Raw genomic sequence first — 20224 nt, 5'->3', positions numbered from 1 at the left:
GTCCCAGTTGCTCCTCTTCCAGGCCAGCTCTCTGTTGTGGCCCAGGAGTGCAGTGGAGGATGGCCCAAGTCCTTGGGCCCTGCACCCCATGGGAGACCAGGAGGAAGCACCTGGCTCCTGGCTTCGGATCGGCGCAGTGCACCAGCCGCAACACGCTGGCTGTAGCGGCCATTTGGGAGGTGAACCAACGGAAAAAGGAAGACCATTCTCTCTGTCTGTCTCTCTCTAACTCTGCCTGTCCAAAACAAAAAACAAAAAAACAAAAAACAAAACAAAAAAAAAAAAACTGAGTTTTAAAAGAGTTATGGATGGTTCAAATATATACTTATTCTAAAACATTTGGGTGATTGCTTTGTAACAGTGATCAAATCTGGTAGTATGTCATGATGTTAACGGATTCTTTTTCTGCCAGATATTTTAAGCCTTCTTGGCATCTTTGACAGGCATTCAAAAATTCAAAAGTTCCAAATTCTTTGGACTTTGATATTTCCAGTTGAGCCCCTGGAAATGTCAAAGGATATGTCTCATCTTGCAGAGATACCAACTAATAAAGCTATCTGGATTATATTAAAGGTACTGTCAAGATGTGAGGTGGTACCAAATTTTAAGTGGTGATAATGTAAAATGCTACGGATACACATGTCCAAAAGTTACAAAAGTCTAATGAGCTTGTGTTATCAGACATGATGGTTATCTTAACGAGAAAGGCTCAGAGGCCTAAAAAGGCTAAATGTTTTATAAAATCTTGCAGGTACTTTCAAAATACTGCGTGGAGTAACCAAGTGCCTCTTCTTGTTGGTTAAAGAGTTTATAGGTTTTTTTTTATTTTTTATTATTATTATTATTTTTTGACAGGCAGAGTGGACAGTGAGAGAGAGAGAGAGAAAGGTCTTCCTTTTGCCATTGGTTCACCCTCCAATGGCTGCCGCGGCCAGCACACCACTCTGATCCGATGGCAGGAGCCAGGTACTTCTCCTGGTCTCCCATGGGGTACAGGGCCCAAGGACTTGGACCATCCTCCACTGCACTCCCTGGCCACAGCAGAGAGCTGGCCTGGAAGAGGGGCAACCAGGACAGAATCTGGCGCTGGCGCCCCAACCGGGACTAGAACCCGGTGTGCAAGAGTTTATAGTTTTAAACATGGTTACTTAAAGTCTTTTGTCATCCACAGTTTTGTATTCTCCAAAGAAAAAATGAGATTCACTGCTCATGAAGTTAAAACATTGTTGCTTCTATGTTTAAATGTGTCCTTTTATTGATTTTTAGATTTCATTTATTTTATTGGAGAGTTAGAGTTACAGACAGTGAGAGGGAGAGACAGAGAGAAAGGTCTTCCTTCCACTGGTTCACTCTCCAAATGGCCTCAACATCCGGAGCTGCACCGATCCAAAGCCAGGAGCCAGGAGCCTCCTCCAGGTCTCCCACGTGGGTGCAGGGGCCCAGGGACTTGGGCCATCTTCTACTGCTTTCCCAGGCCACAGCAGAGAGCTGGATCAGAAGCAGAGCAGCCAGGACTAGAACTGGAGCCCATATGGGTTGCCAGCACTGCAGGCAGAGGATTAACCTACTGCACCACAGCACCAGCTCAAATGTGTCCTTTTAGGTTCCAAAGGATTTCTTTTCCCTGACCTCTCTATTGTATTCAATTCTTTGGGACACTTCTTAAAGCAGATAAAGCCAATAATGTACTATAGTTTCCAACTTAGAAAAACTATGGGTAATTCAGATTTTAACAGCAAGAAGTAATTCTAATCGATTGATGATAATTAAAAAAAAAGCTAAGATTTTAAGAAGCTATTACTGAAACTGCTTTATTGTTCTACCTTGTATGTTATGTTATACATATGTACATACTATATGTCTACATGGGAAAACTGAGAACTCTGTTTTAATTGGCTTATAGATAAAATATTGCTCATAAATTTAAACTGCCAAATGAATCAAAAAGATTTTTTTGGTTCACATGACCTAAATAAATCTCTATATCAGATATATATATATATATATATATATATATATATATCTTTAAATTTATAGAAAGCATTGGACCTTTGGGTAAATATTTCTCTAAGTTATCTAACAGTTATAATAGCTTGCTGAGTTTTCATCTGATACTAAGTTGTTGACAGTAAGCTATCTGGGAAACCTGACTTGTTGCCCTGTTTCTCTATTTTCTTCAAGATGGAAAACTGACTCTGTACTGAAGAACTCTGCAGGATATACAGTTTGATCTGCAGACCATATAAAAGGGATGGCTAACATTTTCTCTAATAATAGCATAGCCAAAATGAGAGCTTAAATTATGATTTCACAGCTATATGTCCTTTGCCATAGGCACAGTAAACAGGCAAAACCTCCCTTTTCAAACCAAATGAAGGGCAAGAAAGTTGTACAAATGACCTCATATTTCATAGATGAGGCGGTCATCACGTTTGATATTGAAGTGAGGACACAGCTTTCCTCAGGGGCACTGTCTGCCTCACAGAAAGACCACTACCAGCACAGGCCTGTGACCGCAGATCTCTAGCTCAGGCCTCCAAGGATCAGGAATGGGACTGCGCACCCCCTTGACTTGGATCCTCTTAAAGACTGCCTCCGTGGTCTCCTTCACCAGACCAGGAGGGGAGAGGAGAGGCCAGGCAGCGGCAGCAATGGAAAGACAGGTGGCAGGCCAATGATGGCTGCTTTACACAGTGATCTGCCATCAAGAAGACCCAACAGGCCCAACCACTGCAAATGCTATTGGTTTTCAATGTGGAAAATCAGGGCTTCAGATGGACACAGAAGTCAGCATTTAGAAAGTCTGCCAGCCAAGAGCTGGGTCATTGGAAATGGAAGTGTCCTGGGGGTTGAAGGACTCCTGGGTCACAGCCTCAAACCCTATTAGCTCTAAGCTGAGAAAAAAAGCCATTCACTCAGTCCAGCTTCCAAAGTAACCACCACTGTCGAGGGGACAGCCAAGTGGGATCAGTAACACAGCAGGTAGACTGTAAATTTCCTATTAGAGATGCCACCTGCCTTCTACTCAGGCAGCTCTCCTCCCAGGCCAGCAAGGTAATGGAAGTCAACAGGGTGCCTTCGTTAAGGAGGTTCACACCTCTCTTATGATGTCCCTTCCAGTACCGCACATGAAGAGACAGGTCTGGACCTCATATATACCTGGCCAGGCCTCAGCTTACCTGACTGTTACCAGGTCCCTCCTGTCGATTTCTATTTGTCTCTCAATGGAAAAACATTCCCTGGGAGCCGGTGCTGTGGCTCACTTGGTTAATCCTCCACCTTGCAGCACTGGCATCCCACAAGGGTGCCAAGTTCTAGTCCCAGTTGCTCCTCTTCCAGTCCAGCTCTCTGCTGTGGCCCAGGAAGGCAGTGGAGGATGGCCCAGGTGCTTGGGTTCTGCACCCGCATGGGAGACCAGGAGGAGGCACCGGCTCCTGGCTTCAGATTGGCACAGCGCCGGCCGTAGCGGCCATTTGGGGGGTGAACCAACGGAAGGAAGACCTTTCTCTCTGTCTCTCTCTCACTATCCAACTCGGTCAAATAAATTAAAAAAAAAAAAGAAAAGAAAAGAAAAACTTCCCCATGGTTTAGACAGCTCCTTTCTTAGGTCCTCTAATAATGACTCTGACCTTTGTTTTAGACCCTGGGAGTTGAATCTGCTTGTTAGATTTGTTTCCTCCAGACTTGAGACAGTGGGATCCCAGGTGGCCACGCACAGCAAGAAACCTGGGATGGAAGCAGTTTCTGCAAGTCGGCCCGCGCCCCACCTGCTGCTGGGACCCTGCCTGACTGCCTCTCTGCCCCTCCTCAGCCTGACGAAGCCAGAGCAGTCATCACCCCACACCGCTCACGGAAGCTGGGGTCCATCCTTCTGGGGGAGGGATGTCATCACCCCACACCTCTCACAGAAGCTGGGGTCCATCCTTCTGGGGGAGGGATGTCATCACCCCACACCGCTCACAGAAGCTGGGGTCCATCCTTCTAGGGGAGGGATGTCATCACCCCACACCTCTCACGGAAGCTGGGGTCCATCCTTCTGGGGGAGGGATGTCATCACCCCACACCGCTCACGGAAGCTGGGGTCCATCCTTCTGGGGGAGGGATGTCATCACCCCACACCGCTCACGGAAGCTGGGGTCCATCCTTCTGGGGGAGGGATGTCATCACCCCACACCTCTCACGGAAGCTGGGGTCCATCCTTCTAGGGGAGGGATGTCATCACCCCACACCTCTCACGGAAGCTGGGGTCCATCCTTCTGGGGGAGGGATGTCATCACCCCACACCGCTCACGGAAGCTGGGGTCCATCCTTCTGGGGGAGGGATGTCATCACCCCACACCGCTCACGGAAGCTGGGGTCCATCCTTCTGGGGGAGGGGATGTCATCACCCCACACCGCTCACAGAAGCTGGGGTCCATCCTTCTGGGGGAGGGATGTCATCACCCCACACCGCTCACGGAAGCTGGGGTCCATCCTTCTGGGGGAGGGGATGTCATCACCCACACCTCTCACAGAAGTTAGGGTCCATTCTTCTGGGGGAGGGGATGTGGGAGTCGGATGGGTTAGTGGGCAGTCAGGGTGGTCCCGGTGGAAGCTGAGTGTGCAAAATGCTCACTTTCACCAGAGGTTGTCTTTAGCAAGATCAAAAGTGCCTGCCTGCCCACTCCCGGAAAGCTTGCAATCTTCTAAGAGCAGCAGGGCAGTGGCCACCCCTCCAGAGCCCCCACTTTACTGTAGAGCAAACCAGGCTTCCCACCCTTCTGAGGCTCTTACTGTTCGGTCATGAGCAAGCCAAACACAGATAAAAGATTGCAAATCAAGTCTTCCCATGGGTTTTGTGCCTGCCTTGTAACAATGCCAAGTGTTTTTTCTTCCCCAAAATTGTGCTTAAAAGCCCCAGCATCACCAGCCCCCTCCACGTCACTCTGGCTGGAAGTCTCTGACTCTAATAAATCTTGCTTTTAAACCTTAAAAAAAGAGAGAGAATTATTAACTTTAACAGAAGAGAATTAGAGGGTGTCTGTGCAGAATTCTAACCATGAGGCTGAAGGAGAGTATCTCAAGGAAGAATAAACTTGGGGGGGGGGGGGGGCAGTGCTGTGGTGCAGTGGGTTAAAGCCTTGGCCTACATATCCCATATGGGCACCAATTCGAGTCCCAGATGCTCTACTTCCTATTTAGCTCCCTGCAAATGTGCCTGGCAAGCAGTAAAAGTTGGTCCAAGTACTTGGGCCCCTGCATCCACATGGGAGACCCAGAAGCAGCCTCAGACTCCTGGCTTCGGATCAGCTCAGCTCTAGCTGTTGCAGCCATTTGGGGAGTGAACTATCAGATGGAAGACCCCCACCCCCACCCCATCTTTAAAATAAATAAATCTAAAGAAAAAAAAAGAATAAACCCTAAAGCTGGTATTCAGACCTCACTGGAGAAGGAATAATTGCAACTCAGTGGGTAGCAAAGAAGTTTGTCAGACTGCTCAGGCAAAGCTGGACCACAAGGCAAGCAGCAAACAACCCTCTGGCAGGCAAGCAGCCAGCCCAGCAAGGCAATCAGACTCTTCAAGGCAGTTCGGCAGCAGGGTGGTGTGACGCCTAGGGCACAGAGTATGTGTGTCAGATTCCCAGTAAGGTCTCAGTGAGCCAGAACCAGAGCAATGAGCCCACGGAGAGTACAGAGCACGAGACACAGCATCGCTGGACGTCCACAGACCTTGTGACAAGAGCAGGAAATAATCCCGGCACTCAGAAACCAGGAAGAAAAGCCCTTCTTCCTGCAGTATCACTCCAGCACCCTCTACTGGCACAAGACTCTCCTTGCCGCACGCAACGTTTGCAGCTACCATTAATGCACATCAGCAAAGAGCCACGAGGCAATAAACTGATACAGAATATAGTCTCAAATGTCCACCTCTTCTCATTATTTAGCATCTGGGATACAAATACAAATTTCTTAAACCAGTAAATTAAGAAATAATTATAAAAGAATACTTCAAAAAGTTCATGGAAGGGGCCAGGATTGTGGCGTAGCAGGTAAAGCCATTGCCTGCAATGCAGGTATGCAATATGGCTGCTGGTTCAAGTCCCCACTGCCCCACTTCTGATCCAGCTGCCTGCTACTGTGCCTGGGAAAGCAGAGCAAGATGGCCCAAGTAATTGAGCCCCTGCATCCATGTGGGAGACCTGGATGAAGCTCTTGGCTTCCACCTGGGTATTGCAGCTATTTGGGGACACAACATTGATACCATCCGGGGAGTGAACCAACAAATCGAAGACAGCGCTCTCTCGCGCGCTTGCTCGCTCCCCCCCCCTTCTCTATGTAACTCTGGATTTCAAATAAATAATTTTTTATATAAAAAAGTAATGTGGCTGGAACTATATTTAAAAATTTTTTTAAAGTTCATAGAACATGGAATTAAAAGATGACAAAAAAAAGTTTCAAATCCAGGTGTACGAGTATCATAGAAGTATACAATATTCACAAGACTCAATAAGAGCTCCACTAGAAATCTGTATGTTGTGCAGCAGACCCTGTTGGCTGGAAGCTGGAAAACTGTTCGCTCTGCCCAGCTTCCAAAGCGAGCACCACCGCTGAGGACGGCCTAGGCTCAGTGACACTGCAGGCAGAACCGTACTTCCTGGTAGAGAAGCCACCTGTTCAGGCAGCTCTCCTCCCAGGCCAGCTGGGCAATGGAAGTCAACAGGGCTTCCCAAGGGGGCTCATGCCTCCCTTATGTGAGGAGTTAGACAGTTCATAGGCAGTCCAGTTGGTCCCAGTAGAAATTTAGGGTGCAAAATGCTTTCTTTCCCCGAAAGTTGTCTTTACCAAAATCTTTCCACTCCTTGGAAGCTGCAAATGAGCAAGCCAGACACGGTAAAAAGATTATGAAACAGGTCTTTTCATGGGTTTGTCCCTGCCTTGTATTGATTGACAATTTTTTCTTCCCCAAAATTGTGCTTAAAAATCCCACTACCAGGGCCAGCGCTGTGGCGTAGCAGGTAAAGCCGCCGCCTGCAGTGCCAGCATCCCATATCAGTGCCGGTTCTGATCCAGCGTTCTGCTATGGCCTGGGAAACCAGAAGATGGCCCAAGTCCTTGGGCCCCTGAATCCACACGGGAGACCCTGAAGAAGCTCCTGGCTCCTGGCTGTGGATAGGCACAGCTCCAGCCATTGTGGCCAACTGGGGAGTGAACCAGCGGATGGAAGACCTCTCTCTCTCTCTCTGCCTCTCCTCCTCTCTCTGTGTATCTCTGACTTTCAAATAAATAAATAAATCTTTAAAAGAAAAAAAAAAACCACTACCACCAGTCCCTTCAGGTTTTCCTCTCTTGAAGGCCCCCTCCAGGCTACTCTGGCTGGAGGTCTTGGGGTTAAATAAATCTTGCTTTTAAATGCAAAAAAAAAAAATCTACATATTGTATCAATGTCAAGTTCTTTTAAAAAAAAAAAACTATTTACTGATTGACTGATTTGAAAGGCACAGTGACAGACACCGAACAAGATCTTCCATCCCCTGCTTCATTCCCCAAATGGCTGCAGTGGCTGGGCTAGCATGAAGAAATGAGCCCAGAACTCCATCCAGGTCTTCCAGGTGGGGAGCAGGGATCCAAGCACCTTGGCCACCTTCTGCTGCTTTCTCAGGCACATTAGCAGGGAGCTGGATCAGGCAGGACTCAAATCGGGGCTCCAGCAGGGGATGCCGTAGTCACAGGCAGCAGCCTAACCTACTACACCACAAGGCCAGTCCCTCAAGTTCAGTTTCTGACCTCTGATACTGCACCACAGCTAGGTAAAATGTTACCCACTGCTACAGGAAGCTGGGCAAACTGCACGTGCAGCCTGTCGGGAACAGCACTGCAGTTCCCTGTGGATCTTTAGTTATTTCAAGCTAAAAAGGTTTTTAAAAGGAGCTCCTGGAACTAATCAACTCATAAAAACACATTACAGAACACAATGTACCTTTTCATCCCTCATATACAGGTGGAATTATTATACACACCTCCCTCCACTGGATGCCAGCAGAAGCCAGCAATGGAAGATGCTGAAAATTCTGTTCTAACAACAAGTCCAGTCCAATAGCGAGACACAGACAGAAGCTTCCAGTCATCCATTTTCCAAAGCATCTCATGATGCCAAGAGAGTTCTACCAACTGCCACTTGACATCACTATCAGAGAACAATCAAGGGATTTTTCTGTAAGTAATGCCCTGTGTTCCTAAGGAAAGGGGGGGGGGGTGTCATTTTTCTCCTGCCAATAAGAGAATAAGCTCACAGGGCAGATTTTAAAACACTATGTAGCGCGCAGGTCACCCCACTAATTTTTCTCATTTTCAGAAACGAGAAGAATGAATGTCCTCTAAGATTATCAGAACATCTAAAACTCGACTTTTCTCAAAGAGTTCATATACACATCAATCTATATAAGAAAATATACCATGCAAGTCGGACTAACATCTAGGCAACTTCAAGTCAGGGACATGCTTCTGTCTAAATGAAACCGTAAAACTTGCCAGGGTAAAGGCAGAACTAAGTACTGGGTAAATTCAACAAAAGATTCTCAGAGAAGTCTAACACCAAATTAGATAAGCTGAATAATAATTCAAATTCTGCTATTGATGAACTTCATTGGTGTCAAATCGTTCTATAAAATTGCTTGTCCTGTAGGAAGAAATGAGCCCACCTGATTTTCTTTTTTCAGTACTCCTTGGCTAGAAAATTCTGCATTCAAGAAAATAACACAAGGAATGGTACTTGGCAATCACTCATGCTTTTGAAAAGTATGGTGCTAATCACTTATTTCTCATTATATTGGTTTTGCTACAAGCCAGCAAGTATAAACTAAGAGCTACAGCAGAATTTGCTACTGAGACAGGCACATCTCTGAATTACTCTGCAGATGATTAAACTGCATAGGTTTTAAATCTACTGTTGCATATGATCACTGCCTTCCAGTAATGTGTTGTATTTTTTCCTATGGATATGGAACAACTGTTTTTCACCCACATGAGGGTAAAAGTGACTTCATGGAAACCCTTCCTTTCTACCAGTGTTGACCCACATCACTCACACAAGTCAAATCTAATCCTTACTCACGCTTTCTCAAATCCAACCACTGTCCTCAGCTTGCTGTATCATTACTTAATTCTGGCTAACACTGCAAGTACAAAAGGAGATCCCTGGGAACAGAGTGGTCTAACAACATAAAACCCCAAAGCCCAAAAATCTCTTCCAAATTACCCCTCCACAAAACCTGAGATTACCATCATTTAAACATCTATCCTTGTTAAGGAATTATAAAGTCATCTATTTTCTAAGTATATATAGTATTATTTGTGTGAGTCACTTTATTACAAAAGACACAGTAATAATGGCAAAAAAAATCAGTTAGAAAATTAATAAGATAAAACCTGAAAACTCTCCCCCTTCCTTTCCTCACTTTTTGGGTCTCAAGCATAATTAATAATCCATACAAAGCATTCAAGTGAGTGCTGGGTAATAGTGATAGTAATTGTGTATTTACACTGGATAACACCTTAAAAATCCAAATCAACTCAGTATTCTGCAAAAAATCTTGTACAATATTTCTGCTGGTATTCACAAAAAACTCTTGGAAAGGTCAGCTGGTCAGAGAGAAATAATCACCATTTCTGCTTTCAAAACACTGTAGGGGTCTAACCTGATCAGATCTGCATGCACTTTAACAATTTAGCTGGAGTCACCCCAAAAAATCAGGCTTGGACCTCCCTCTCTTCACGTACTTCAAATTACAAACATCTTGCTTTCTTCCCTTGGTGTTAAAGTCGGTTTTCTCTTCCACATACCAATCAACTTCTTACCTAAGCCATGCTCGGTTTTAAATCCCTGAGCCATCACTTGGATGCCCCAACACCTATGTTCTTACTTTAAAATTCGGCTAAAAAGACCCTAAAGAATACCAAATCATTTATCTTGTTTGATTAATGTTAAACCCAGTATGTAATAAAGAATTAAAAAGGTTCATTCTTTAACAGTACCCACTCAAGTATCAGTCAGGCACTGGTTTAAACCCTGGCTCTACCATTTTCTGAATAAAATTACTCAACTTCATGAAGTCTGTGTTTGGTCACCTGCCAAGTGAGGCATTAATGTTAGAACCTTCCTTACATTTAAGACAATTAAACTCTTCACCAGCCACCAAAAAGAAGTGCTCATAAACGCTGGCTATCATTCTTTTCTGTCTTATGTCCACTTCTTAAAGCTTAATATTTACTAACATCCAAAAGGGTAATTGTGAGAAAGAAAACTAGAAGCCATTAAGACATAAGAAAAGCTTTCACAAACCTCTTAAAAAGTAGGATTTTATCAAGTGCAATGTTAAATTACTCATCCCATATTACAATGAATTTAGCATTTTATATACTTTTTATTCAGTTATCCAAGTTTTTTTTTTTTTTTTTTTTTTTTTTTTTTTTTGACAGGCAGAGTGGACAGTGAGAGAGAGAGACAGAGAGAAAGGTCTTCCTTTGCCGTTGGTTCACCCTCCAATGGCTGCCGCGGCCAGCGCACTGCGGCCGGCGCACCGCGCTGATCCGATGGCAGGAGCCAGGAGCCAGGTGCTTTTCCTGGTCTCCCATGGGGTGCAGGGCCCAAGCACTTGGGCCATCCTCCACTGCACTCTCTGGCCACAGCAGAGAGCTGGCCTGGAAGAGGGGCAACCAGGACAGAATCCGGTGCCCCACTGGGACTAGAACCTGGTGTGCCGGCGCCGCTAGGCGGAGGATTAGCCTAGTGAGCCGCGGCACCGGCCAGTTATCCAAGTTTTTAAAAAAGGTTATAGAAACAGTTATGTGGACTTGATTCAAAAATAACTGAATGACCTTGAGTAAATTATTTAACCTGTTCCTCAGTGTCCTCAATTGTAAAATGAAAAAGAAAAGTTCCTACACCTCACAGGTGAAACCTGGATCTGTGCCCAGCATAGCCAAAGTGCTAGTAAGGATCATGTAGCTAACTATAACGCTGTACTATAACAGATGCTGGAGGTTCTGGGGATAAACAACATAGAACTTGCCTTAAAAAGGGATACAGGCAGTCTGAGTGCAGCCTGTTGAAATCCTTGTTTAGTATATACTAAGTTGATCTTCAGTATATGAAGGTAATTGAAAATGAAACTCCATGAAGCGCGGGATGGGAGAGGGAGTGGGAGAGGGGAGGGCCACGGAGGGAGGGAGGTTGGGGGGGAGCCACAACAATACAAAAGTTGCACTTTGTAAATTCACATTTATTAAATAATAAAAAGGAAAAAAAGGGGGGGTACAGACAGACAATTCCAGTATAGTTTATTAAATATCTAAATAAGAGGAACTCAGGATGTACAGAGAAACGGCTTAGTTCACAGGAAAAATTACTTCTAAAAAAACACAGTATTAATTAGCATCCTGGGTAGGTGATGGTGTGCTGGGGTTTCAATTTTACACATATGAAAAGTTTTTAATAACGTTAAGTTTTATTTCCTCCTTTAGAAGACAACATTATGGAATTTAAAGGGTTTTCTTCAAACCAAGGTTTTATACTACAATTCACTGTTAGCAGCAATGTTAACGATTCAGAGGTGTTAAGAATTATCTTGGCTGGCGCCACAGCTCACTAGGCTAATCCTCCGCCTTGTGGCGCCAGCACACTGGGTTCTAGTCCCGGTCGGGGCGCCGGATTCTGTCCCGGTTGCCCCTCTTCCAGGCCAGCTCTCTGCTATGGCCAGGGAGTGCAGTGGAGGATGGCCCAAGTGCTTGGGCCCTGCACCCCATGGGAGACCAGGAGAAGCATCTGGCTCCTGCCTTCGGATCAGCGTGGTGCGCCGGCCGCAGCGGCCGTTGGAGGGTGAACCAATGGCAAAGGAAGACCTTTCTCTCTGTCTCTTTCTCTCACTGTCCACTCTGCCTGTCAAAAAAATAAAAAATAAAAAATAAAATAAAAATAAAAATAAAAATAAGAATTATCTTGGTAAGACTGCCACCTACTGGCTTACCTTGAAGTTCACCATTTATAGACAGTGATTTAAACATCTGCCAGATCAGAAGAAATTCTGTCTGCTATGCTGAATAATGTACTGTTTGGGGACGGCTCATTAGCCTAAAGCAAGCTCAATTGTCATTTGGATGTTTACAGAGGTCATTTGATAGGATGAGTGAAAAAGGAAGAAGTTTAACATGGATTTAGTCATTATTACGGGATGTATGAATCCACACTGCAAGTATTGGATATTATCATCAACAAAATAGTTATATTTTTAGATATCATCGTCAACATGGCGGTAAGAGTGATATAACTAAGCTATTCCACAACATATACATATCTCAAAACATGTCATACACAGTAAATACCTACAATCCTTGTCAACTAAAAATCCGTTTAAAGGGCAAAGCGAGATGAAGGCTGAGATCCTCCAGTGATCATCTGTCCACAGAGATCCTAATTTGAAGAGTTATTCCCAAGAGCCGGTGCAGCCAAGTGAGAACCCACAAAGCTTGGTTTCATCACACTAGTAAGAGGCACTGAAGGAGGCAGAAAAGGAAGAGTTGCCTGCCCCAGCCTTGCCCCAATTCCAAGAGCAGCAGTGTGGAGAATACCTCCAACTTGGGAGAGGGAATGAGAACAGGTCCATGCCTTAACAGCAGGCTCAGTGCTAGGCAGAGTCCCTCAGCCTCTGTCTCCAAGAAGAACCTGCAGATGGAGCCTCTTCACTGCATTAGCCAGACAGCCATGGGACCGCAAGAGCATTGCTCCTCCAAACTCAGGCAGCACATCACAGAGGAAGACCACACCCACTGGGGAGTGGGGCAGGAAAGAGAGCACAGGACTAACTAAACTTTGCAGACCAAAAAGACAACCGCCTTACACACAGAGAACAAAGCACACAGCATCTGCCATTCCATCTCTCAAGTCAAGCCTGAGCCAAGAGGGACTTCATTCTGTGGGGAAAGTCCAAGCAGGAGTTTCTCGCCAATCCCCTCACATCAGAACCCAAGGATTCACCACTGGACGACTCTTGGGCCCTCCCAGGCCCTAAGCCCAATCTAGGGAGATACTGGGTTACCATGCAACTGCACTGCTCCCCAAAAGAAGAGCCCAGCCCACACTGCACCCTTCTCCACTCAGTCTCTTGGTGCACACAGCCATCTTGAGATCTCTCCCACCTGGGGTCTTATGAAGCAGCTGCTCCCAGTAGCTCCAAAGACCCAGCCCTGTGAAGACCATAAGGTGCCACCTGCCCTCCTATCACCCTAGGAGAACTCAGACAGCACATCATGAGGGACTTGGCCTGCAGACGCACCCAGAAAACTGGGTGGCCCCACCCACCTTCCTGCTGCCCCAGAGGCTGAGTAGCTCCACCTAAGCACTCCAAGGCCTAAGAAGCAACCTGACAACCAGGCCTGAGTGAATCTTAGCACGATGGCCCAGAGAAGCAGCCAAGCAGCCAAGAGCCTTTCCTGAGTTATGTGGCGCACCAACACCCCAGGAAGTAACTAGGTAGCCCAGCTCATCCTCCTACAGTTCCAACAAGAGGCTGAGCAGCCCATTCGCAGAAACCTGGCCTACTCTGGCCTTGAGGTGCTTGGCCTCGCCCACCCGGTCAGCCTGAGAAGTAGCTGGGCAGACCTCCCTGAGTAGGCTGACCTACTCAGAAGCCCCTTGAAGTTACCTGTGCAGCCCTCCTACACTGACTGCAGCACTCCACTAACTCCACAGCCACCTGGGCCCACAGGGGTGGCCTCATCCTCCCAAGACCCACAGAAACTGACAGGATCTCCATACCCACAGCCAGGCACACCACAAACACAGCTGCCTATGAACCTGCCCTGCCTAAGAGAACTGTACCCCAACTGGCAATGAAGTCCCACAACCCTTGAAGGCCAGCCCACTTACGCGCCTGTACAAATCACCCACATTAATTACAGACGAAGAAGATACATAGATACTACACTAAAACAGCCACCTGAAACCAAAGCAATATAGCATATCCAAAGCAATGCTCTAGGACACATCACCAGAATAAAATTTTCCACTATAAAACTATCCTATTAGGCCGGCGCCGTGGCTCAATAGGCTAATCCTCAGCCTGAGGCGCCGGCACACCACGTTCTAGTCCCAGTTGGAGCGCCGGATTCTGTCCCGGTTGCTCCTCTTCCAGGCCAGCTCTCTGCTGTGGCCTGGGAGTGCAGTGGAGGATGGCCCAAGTCCTTGGGCCCTGCACCCCATGGGAGACCAGGAGAAGCACCTGGCTCCTGCCATCGGATCAGCGCAGTGCGCCGGCCGCGGCGGCCATTGGAGGGTGAACCAACGGCAAAGGAAGACCTTTCTCTCTGTCTCTCTCTCACTGTCTACTCTGCCTGTCAAAAAAAAAAAAAAAAAAAAAAAAAAAAAACTAAAACTACCCTATTAAAATGATTAACGCAACTGACCCATCAGATGCACAAAAACCAATATAAGGACACAAGCATGAAAAACCAAGGTAACAGGATGTCTCCAAAAGAACACAGTATCTCTAACCACAGCACACAAAGACATGGACATGGATGCACCGCCTGAGGTAAGAAAACCTTCCAAGAGAATGCAGATAAACAAACCAATAACTCTAGGAAGACAATTCGTGATATGAATGAGAAAGTTATCATAAAGAACCTAAAAAAGAATTACTGAGAAATCTTGTAGCTAAAAAACTCAATAAATGAAATTACTGTTGAGAATCTCAGCAATAAAGTAAGTAAATTAAGTCAGCATTTATATTATGGGTGTTCTAGAAAGAGAAGAAAAGGGAAAAGACATAGAAAAACCTATGTCAATGAAATAATTGCTGAAATAATTGCTGAAAACATTCCAGTCTTCAGAAAGATAGAGACATCTAGGTCCAGAAAGCCGAAAGAACCCTGAACAATTGAACCAAAAATAATCCTCCCAAAAGCATGTTATAATCAAATTAAAAATAAAAAAAATTTTTAAAGTTCTAAAAGCACCAACAGAAAAGCATCAAATTACTTATAAGGAACTACATTAGATTAACACTGAGACTTTAAAAATAGGAGAGATGATACAAAATATTTAAAGTTCTAAAAGTGGGGCCAGCATTCTGGCACAGGCTTCCATATGAGTGCTGGTTCAAATCCCAGATACTCCACTTCAGATCCACCTTCCTGCTAATGCCCTTGGAAAAGCAGCAGATGACAGCCCAAGTGCTTGGGCCCCTGAGACCCACAGGAAGACTGGAATGAAGCTCCTGGCTTCCAGCCCTGGCTATTGTGGCTATCTGGGGAATGAACCAGCAGATGGAAGTGCTCTCTCTCCCTCTCTGTAACCCTTTCAAATAAATAAATAAATAAATCTTTTTAAAAATTAAAGTTCCGAAAGAAAAAACTGCAAGACATAAATATTATACCCAGCAAGGATATTCAGAAATGAAGGAGAACAAAGACTTTCCATGACAAGCAAAAATGGAAGGAATTCATCTCTACCAGACTGGCCCATCAGAAAATGCTTAAGGGAGTCCTACATAAGAAATGAAAAGGTAGGGCCCTGTCCTGAAGCGCTGGCACCCTGTATCGGCGCCAGTTCTAGTCCTGGCTGCTCCACTTCCCATCCAGCTCTCTGCCATGGCCTGGGAAAGCAGTAGAAGATGGGCCAAGTCCTTGGGCCCCTGCACCTGCATGGGAGACCTGGAAGAAGCTTCTGGCTCCTGGCTTTGGATCAGCGCAGCTCTGGCCGATGCAGCCATCTGGGGAGTGAACCAGCGGATGGAAGACCTCTCTCCCTGTCTCTACCTCGCTCTATAACTCTGTCTTTCAAATAAATAAAATACATCTTAAAAAAAATGAAAAGGTGGTAACCACCATCATGAAAACATGGGAAAAGTATAAATCTCAACAACAGAGCAGACATACAAAAGAAAGAGGGGGAAAAAATCTAATGTTATATATTTTATCTTTAATCCCTCAATTTGATTTGCTATATATTCAGATAAGGGTTTTTTCATGTAGGTTAATTAGAACTACAAATCCATGACTTTTTTCTTGTACTCACTAGGTTTGATTACCTAGGTTATGTTGATTTCTTAAAATGAGCTGGAAAGTATTTGATTTGATCCTTCTCTATTTTCTGAAAGAACATATTATTGTGTTATTACTTCTTTAAAAGTTCAGTAGAATTCACCAGTGACACTATTCATGCCTTATTAATTACCTCCTGCAAAAAAACCTCCTATGAGGAGAATATTTTGTAAATGAATTTAATTTCTTAAACACATATAGAGCTATTCAAATATTCTTTTTTCCATGTCAAGTTTTCTCAATTTGCGTTTTCAGAGAAACACGCATTTCAAATAAGTCGCAACACTGTAGGTGTCAAATTGTTAAACGTTCTTAAAATTATAACAGAACTACCTTATTGTATTCCAGCATTTCCACTGCTGTTTATCTCTGTCAAAGAGATATCTGTCCTCCCATGCTTCACTGCAGCACTCTTCACAAGAGACGAAACATGGAATCAACCTAAGTATCTATCAGTAAATGACCAGATGCAAGAAAAGAGGTATATTTCCATAATGGAAGACTACTCAGACAGAAAAAGTTGAAATCCTGTTATCTGTGAAGACGTGACTGAACTGGAACATGAAACAAGCCAGGCACAGAAAGACAAATACTGCATGATCTCACGCATACCTGGGGACCCTAAACACTGTAATATCTCACGGAAGCTAAGAGCAGGACCGTTGTTCCCCGGGGGTAGAAAGGGGGTTGGACAGAAAGGTGAGAGGTTAGTTGGTGGATATAGTGTTACAGCTAGATACAAGAAGGAAACTCCTGTGTTCTATTGCATAGTAGGCTGACCACAGTTAACGACATACTGTATCTTTCACTACAGATAGGAGAGCACGGTTAAAGTTTTCACAACAAAGCAATGATAAATGTTTGAGGTGATGAATATGCCAATTACTCTAATTTAATCATCACACAATGTATAGACCTACTGAAAAATCACCTGTACCCTGTAAAGACATATGCATAATGATGCGTCATCAAAAATAAATTCAAGATAAAAAACAATTTTAAGAAGAAAAGCACTAGAGTAAGTGGCTCTGTATGAAATCATTTTTAGAACAATTTTCTAATGTATAAAAATAAGCACCTGTGTCTTAGGTAAAATTTCTATTGATAGTGACATACTGACTCAAAAGGTGTTTTCTCTCAAAAAGCGCCCTGGAACAAGTGCCTTCAAATTATTCAGCAAGCAGTTTACCTGATAATGAAGACAATGATATTAAAGATTGTTGAGGAGAATCTGAAAAAATATTTTATGAATGTAAGGTGGACAAAAGTAACATTTCTAAATTAGTATTTTTTTATATATTTTGAATGCATATGTAAATGTTTTAGCAACTTAACAATGGAAACATAATTAGGCATTCAACTATTTCATTTATACTCACACAGGTTCATATATTCAAGTTGACCAAACTAGAGCTTCTCATTGGGAAAAGTAGGATAGCCTTATAGTTAGACATAATTTAGGCATAATAAACTATTTAATCATATAACTTCAAGATTCTAAAATATTTATTTAGAATTAAATTACCAGGTCAGGTGACCACTTGGGATACCCACATTCCACATCAAAGTGCCCGGGTTCAAGTCCTAGCTCTGCTCTTGATTATGGCTTCCTGCTAATGAGCATCCTTGGAGAGAGGACAAGATGTCCCTGCCATCACACGGGTGAGCTGGATGGAGTTCCAAGCTCCTGGCTTTGGGCTGGTGGCCCAGCCCTGGTGGTTGTGTATATTTGGGTAGTGAGTCAGTAGATGGAAAACCTCTCTCTGCATCTCTCTCTCATTTCCTTTCTCTCCACTCTCCTTCTCCTCCCCATCAAGGTCTCAATAACCTTTCAAATAAATAAAAATTAAAAACAAAAAATAAATGTATGTATCAAAATACAAAGGTGTTAGACAGAACTTTCTCTGTTACTGAACACTGGTTGCTATATCCAAAGATAGAAACAAAGTAGAAATAAATACCCTAGCTTCTAGAGAAACTGCAGATGATGGAGGACTAAGTATCTCCAAGTTTGGTTTGTTTTTTTTTTTGGCGGGGGGGACAGGCAGAATTAGACATTGAGAGAGAGAGAGAGAGAGAGAGAGAGAGAGAGAGAGAGAGAGAAAGGTCTACCTTCCATTGGTTCACCCCCCAAATGGTTGCTACGGCCGGCGCGCTGCGCCTATCTGAAGCCAGGAGCTTCCTCCTGGTCTCCTATGTGGGTGCAGGGCCCAAGGACTTGGGCCATCCTCCACTGCTTTCCGGTGCCACAGCAGAGAGCTAGACTGGAAGAGGGGCAACCGGGACAGAATCCAGCGCCCCGACCGGGACTAGAACCCGGTGTGCCGGCGCTGCAGGCGGAGGATTAGCCTAGTGAGCCGCGGCGCCAGCCAAAGTATCTCCAAGATTTAAGAGGAACAGGAGTAGTCATGGATGCCAACAGCAGCTCACGTACCCCCACCCTCATCCCAGTCTAGAGAATGTGGAGGACAGAGAGAGTAATTATAATATAAGAAGTCCTGATGAAGAGGTTTTTACAAACTTTCCCCACTCCTTAAAGTAAAGTGAACAGGCATTTATAATTCCAGCTTTTTTCCTCTACAAAGCAATGTCTTTTATTAACAAGCACCCTCTACATCCTCTAAAATATGTCCTTAAATAGTGGCACTATAATTCCCAACAGCATAGATTCCCTAAGAATGAGATTGTCATGTCCAAATACAGGTATTTTTTATCTTCACAGATACTGCCAGAATGATTTGCAACATTACATTTCCATTAACAATAGGAGAATACTCTTTTCCCCATATCCCATCATTACAACATACTTTTGCAATGTTGTCCTAGAGTAAATTTGCATTTTTTCCTATCTATATGTGAATCAGGTCTTTTTTTTTTTTTTCAAGATTTATCTACATATTTGAAAGGCAGAGTTAGAGAGCAAAAACAGAGAGACAAAGAGAAATCTTCCATCAACAGGTTCGCTCCCCAAATGGCCACAACAGCCAGAGCCGGGCGGGTCCGAAGCCAAGAGCTAGGAGCCTCCTCCGGGTCTCCCACATGGGTGCAGGGGCCCCAGGCCTTGGGCCATCTTCCACTGCTTTCCCAGGCACACTAGAAGGGAGCTGGATCAGAAGTACAGCAACCGTGGGGGGGGGGGGGGGGGCGCCTTGGCTCACTTGGTTAATCCTCCACCTGCGGTGCCGGCATCCCATATGGCTGCCGGGTTCTAGTCCCGGTTGCTCCTCTTCCAGTCCAGCTCCCTGCTGTGGCCTGGGAGGGCAGTGAAGGATGGCCCAAGTCCTTGGGCCCCTGCACCCGCGTGGGAGACCAGGAAGAAACACCTGGCTCCTGGCTTCAGATAGGTGCAGCGCCGGCTGTGGCAGCCATTTGGGAAGTGAACCAACGGAAGGGAAGACCTGTCTCTGTCTGTCTGTAACTCTACCTGTCAAATAAAAAAAAAAAAAATAAAAAAAATAAAAAAAAAAGAGTGCAGCAACTGGCACCCATATGGGATGCCAGAGTCATAGGAGGCAGCTTAACCTGCTAAGCCACAGTGCTGGCCCCAAATCAAGTGTTCTTTACATATATTCGTTACACATTCAGACAGGCTTACAGTGGTTTATCTACACAACCGTTTGCCCACTTTTCTCCTTTGTTTTCTACAAGTTATCAAGAAACTTATGTACAAGTGTACTTCAAAAAGTTTGTGAAAACTGGAATTGAAATAAAATTTTATTTTGATGCAAAAAATTTTAAAGTCCATAAATAATAACAGCTTCTCAAAAAGTTAATGGAAAATCCATATTTTCAAAAACCACAGGAGCAGGCATCTGACAAGCAGTTAAGACTCTGCATAGGATTTCCATATCCCATACAGAATGTGTAGGTTCCATGTCCTCATCCACACCTGCTGCTTCAATTCAGCTTCCTGATAATGTGCACCCTGGGGAGCAGCAGGTGAGGGCGCAAGTTCTTGGGTCCCTCTCACTCATGTGGGAGACCTGGCCTGAGTTCTAGGCTCCTGGCTGCAGGCTGGCCCAGCCCTGGCTATGGTAGGCATTTGGGAAGTTAATTAGTGGATGAAAGTTCTCCTTCTCTGCCTTTCAAATAAATAAAAACTAAATTTTTAAATTTATTAAAAAGAAAAAACTTTATAGTTTTTTTTAAA

The 20224-nt window shown here is 44.7% G+C and overlaps 1 protein-coding gene across 9 annotated transcripts in view; it reads right to left on the bottom strand.

Moving 5' to 3' along the window:
* RABGAP1L (RAB GTPase activating protein 1 like) overlaps positions 1-20224 on the bottom strand; it is a 788382-nt gene that overhangs the window by 656362 nt on the left and 111796 nt on the right. The window lies entirely within an intron of this gene.

Source organism: Oryctolagus cuniculus, chromosome 7 (genome assembly GCF_051225735.1).
Source record: "Oryctolagus cuniculus isolate XC-2025 breed Fujian yellow rabbit chromosome 7, ASM5122573v1, whole genome shotgun sequence".
In the NCBI taxonomy this organism is placed as follows: domain Eukaryota; kingdom Metazoa; phylum Chordata; class Mammalia; order Lagomorpha; family Leporidae; genus Oryctolagus; species Oryctolagus cuniculus.
The sequence above is the reverse complement of the archived record's forward strand: the minus strand, read 5'-3'. Positions and strand labels throughout refer to the sequence as shown.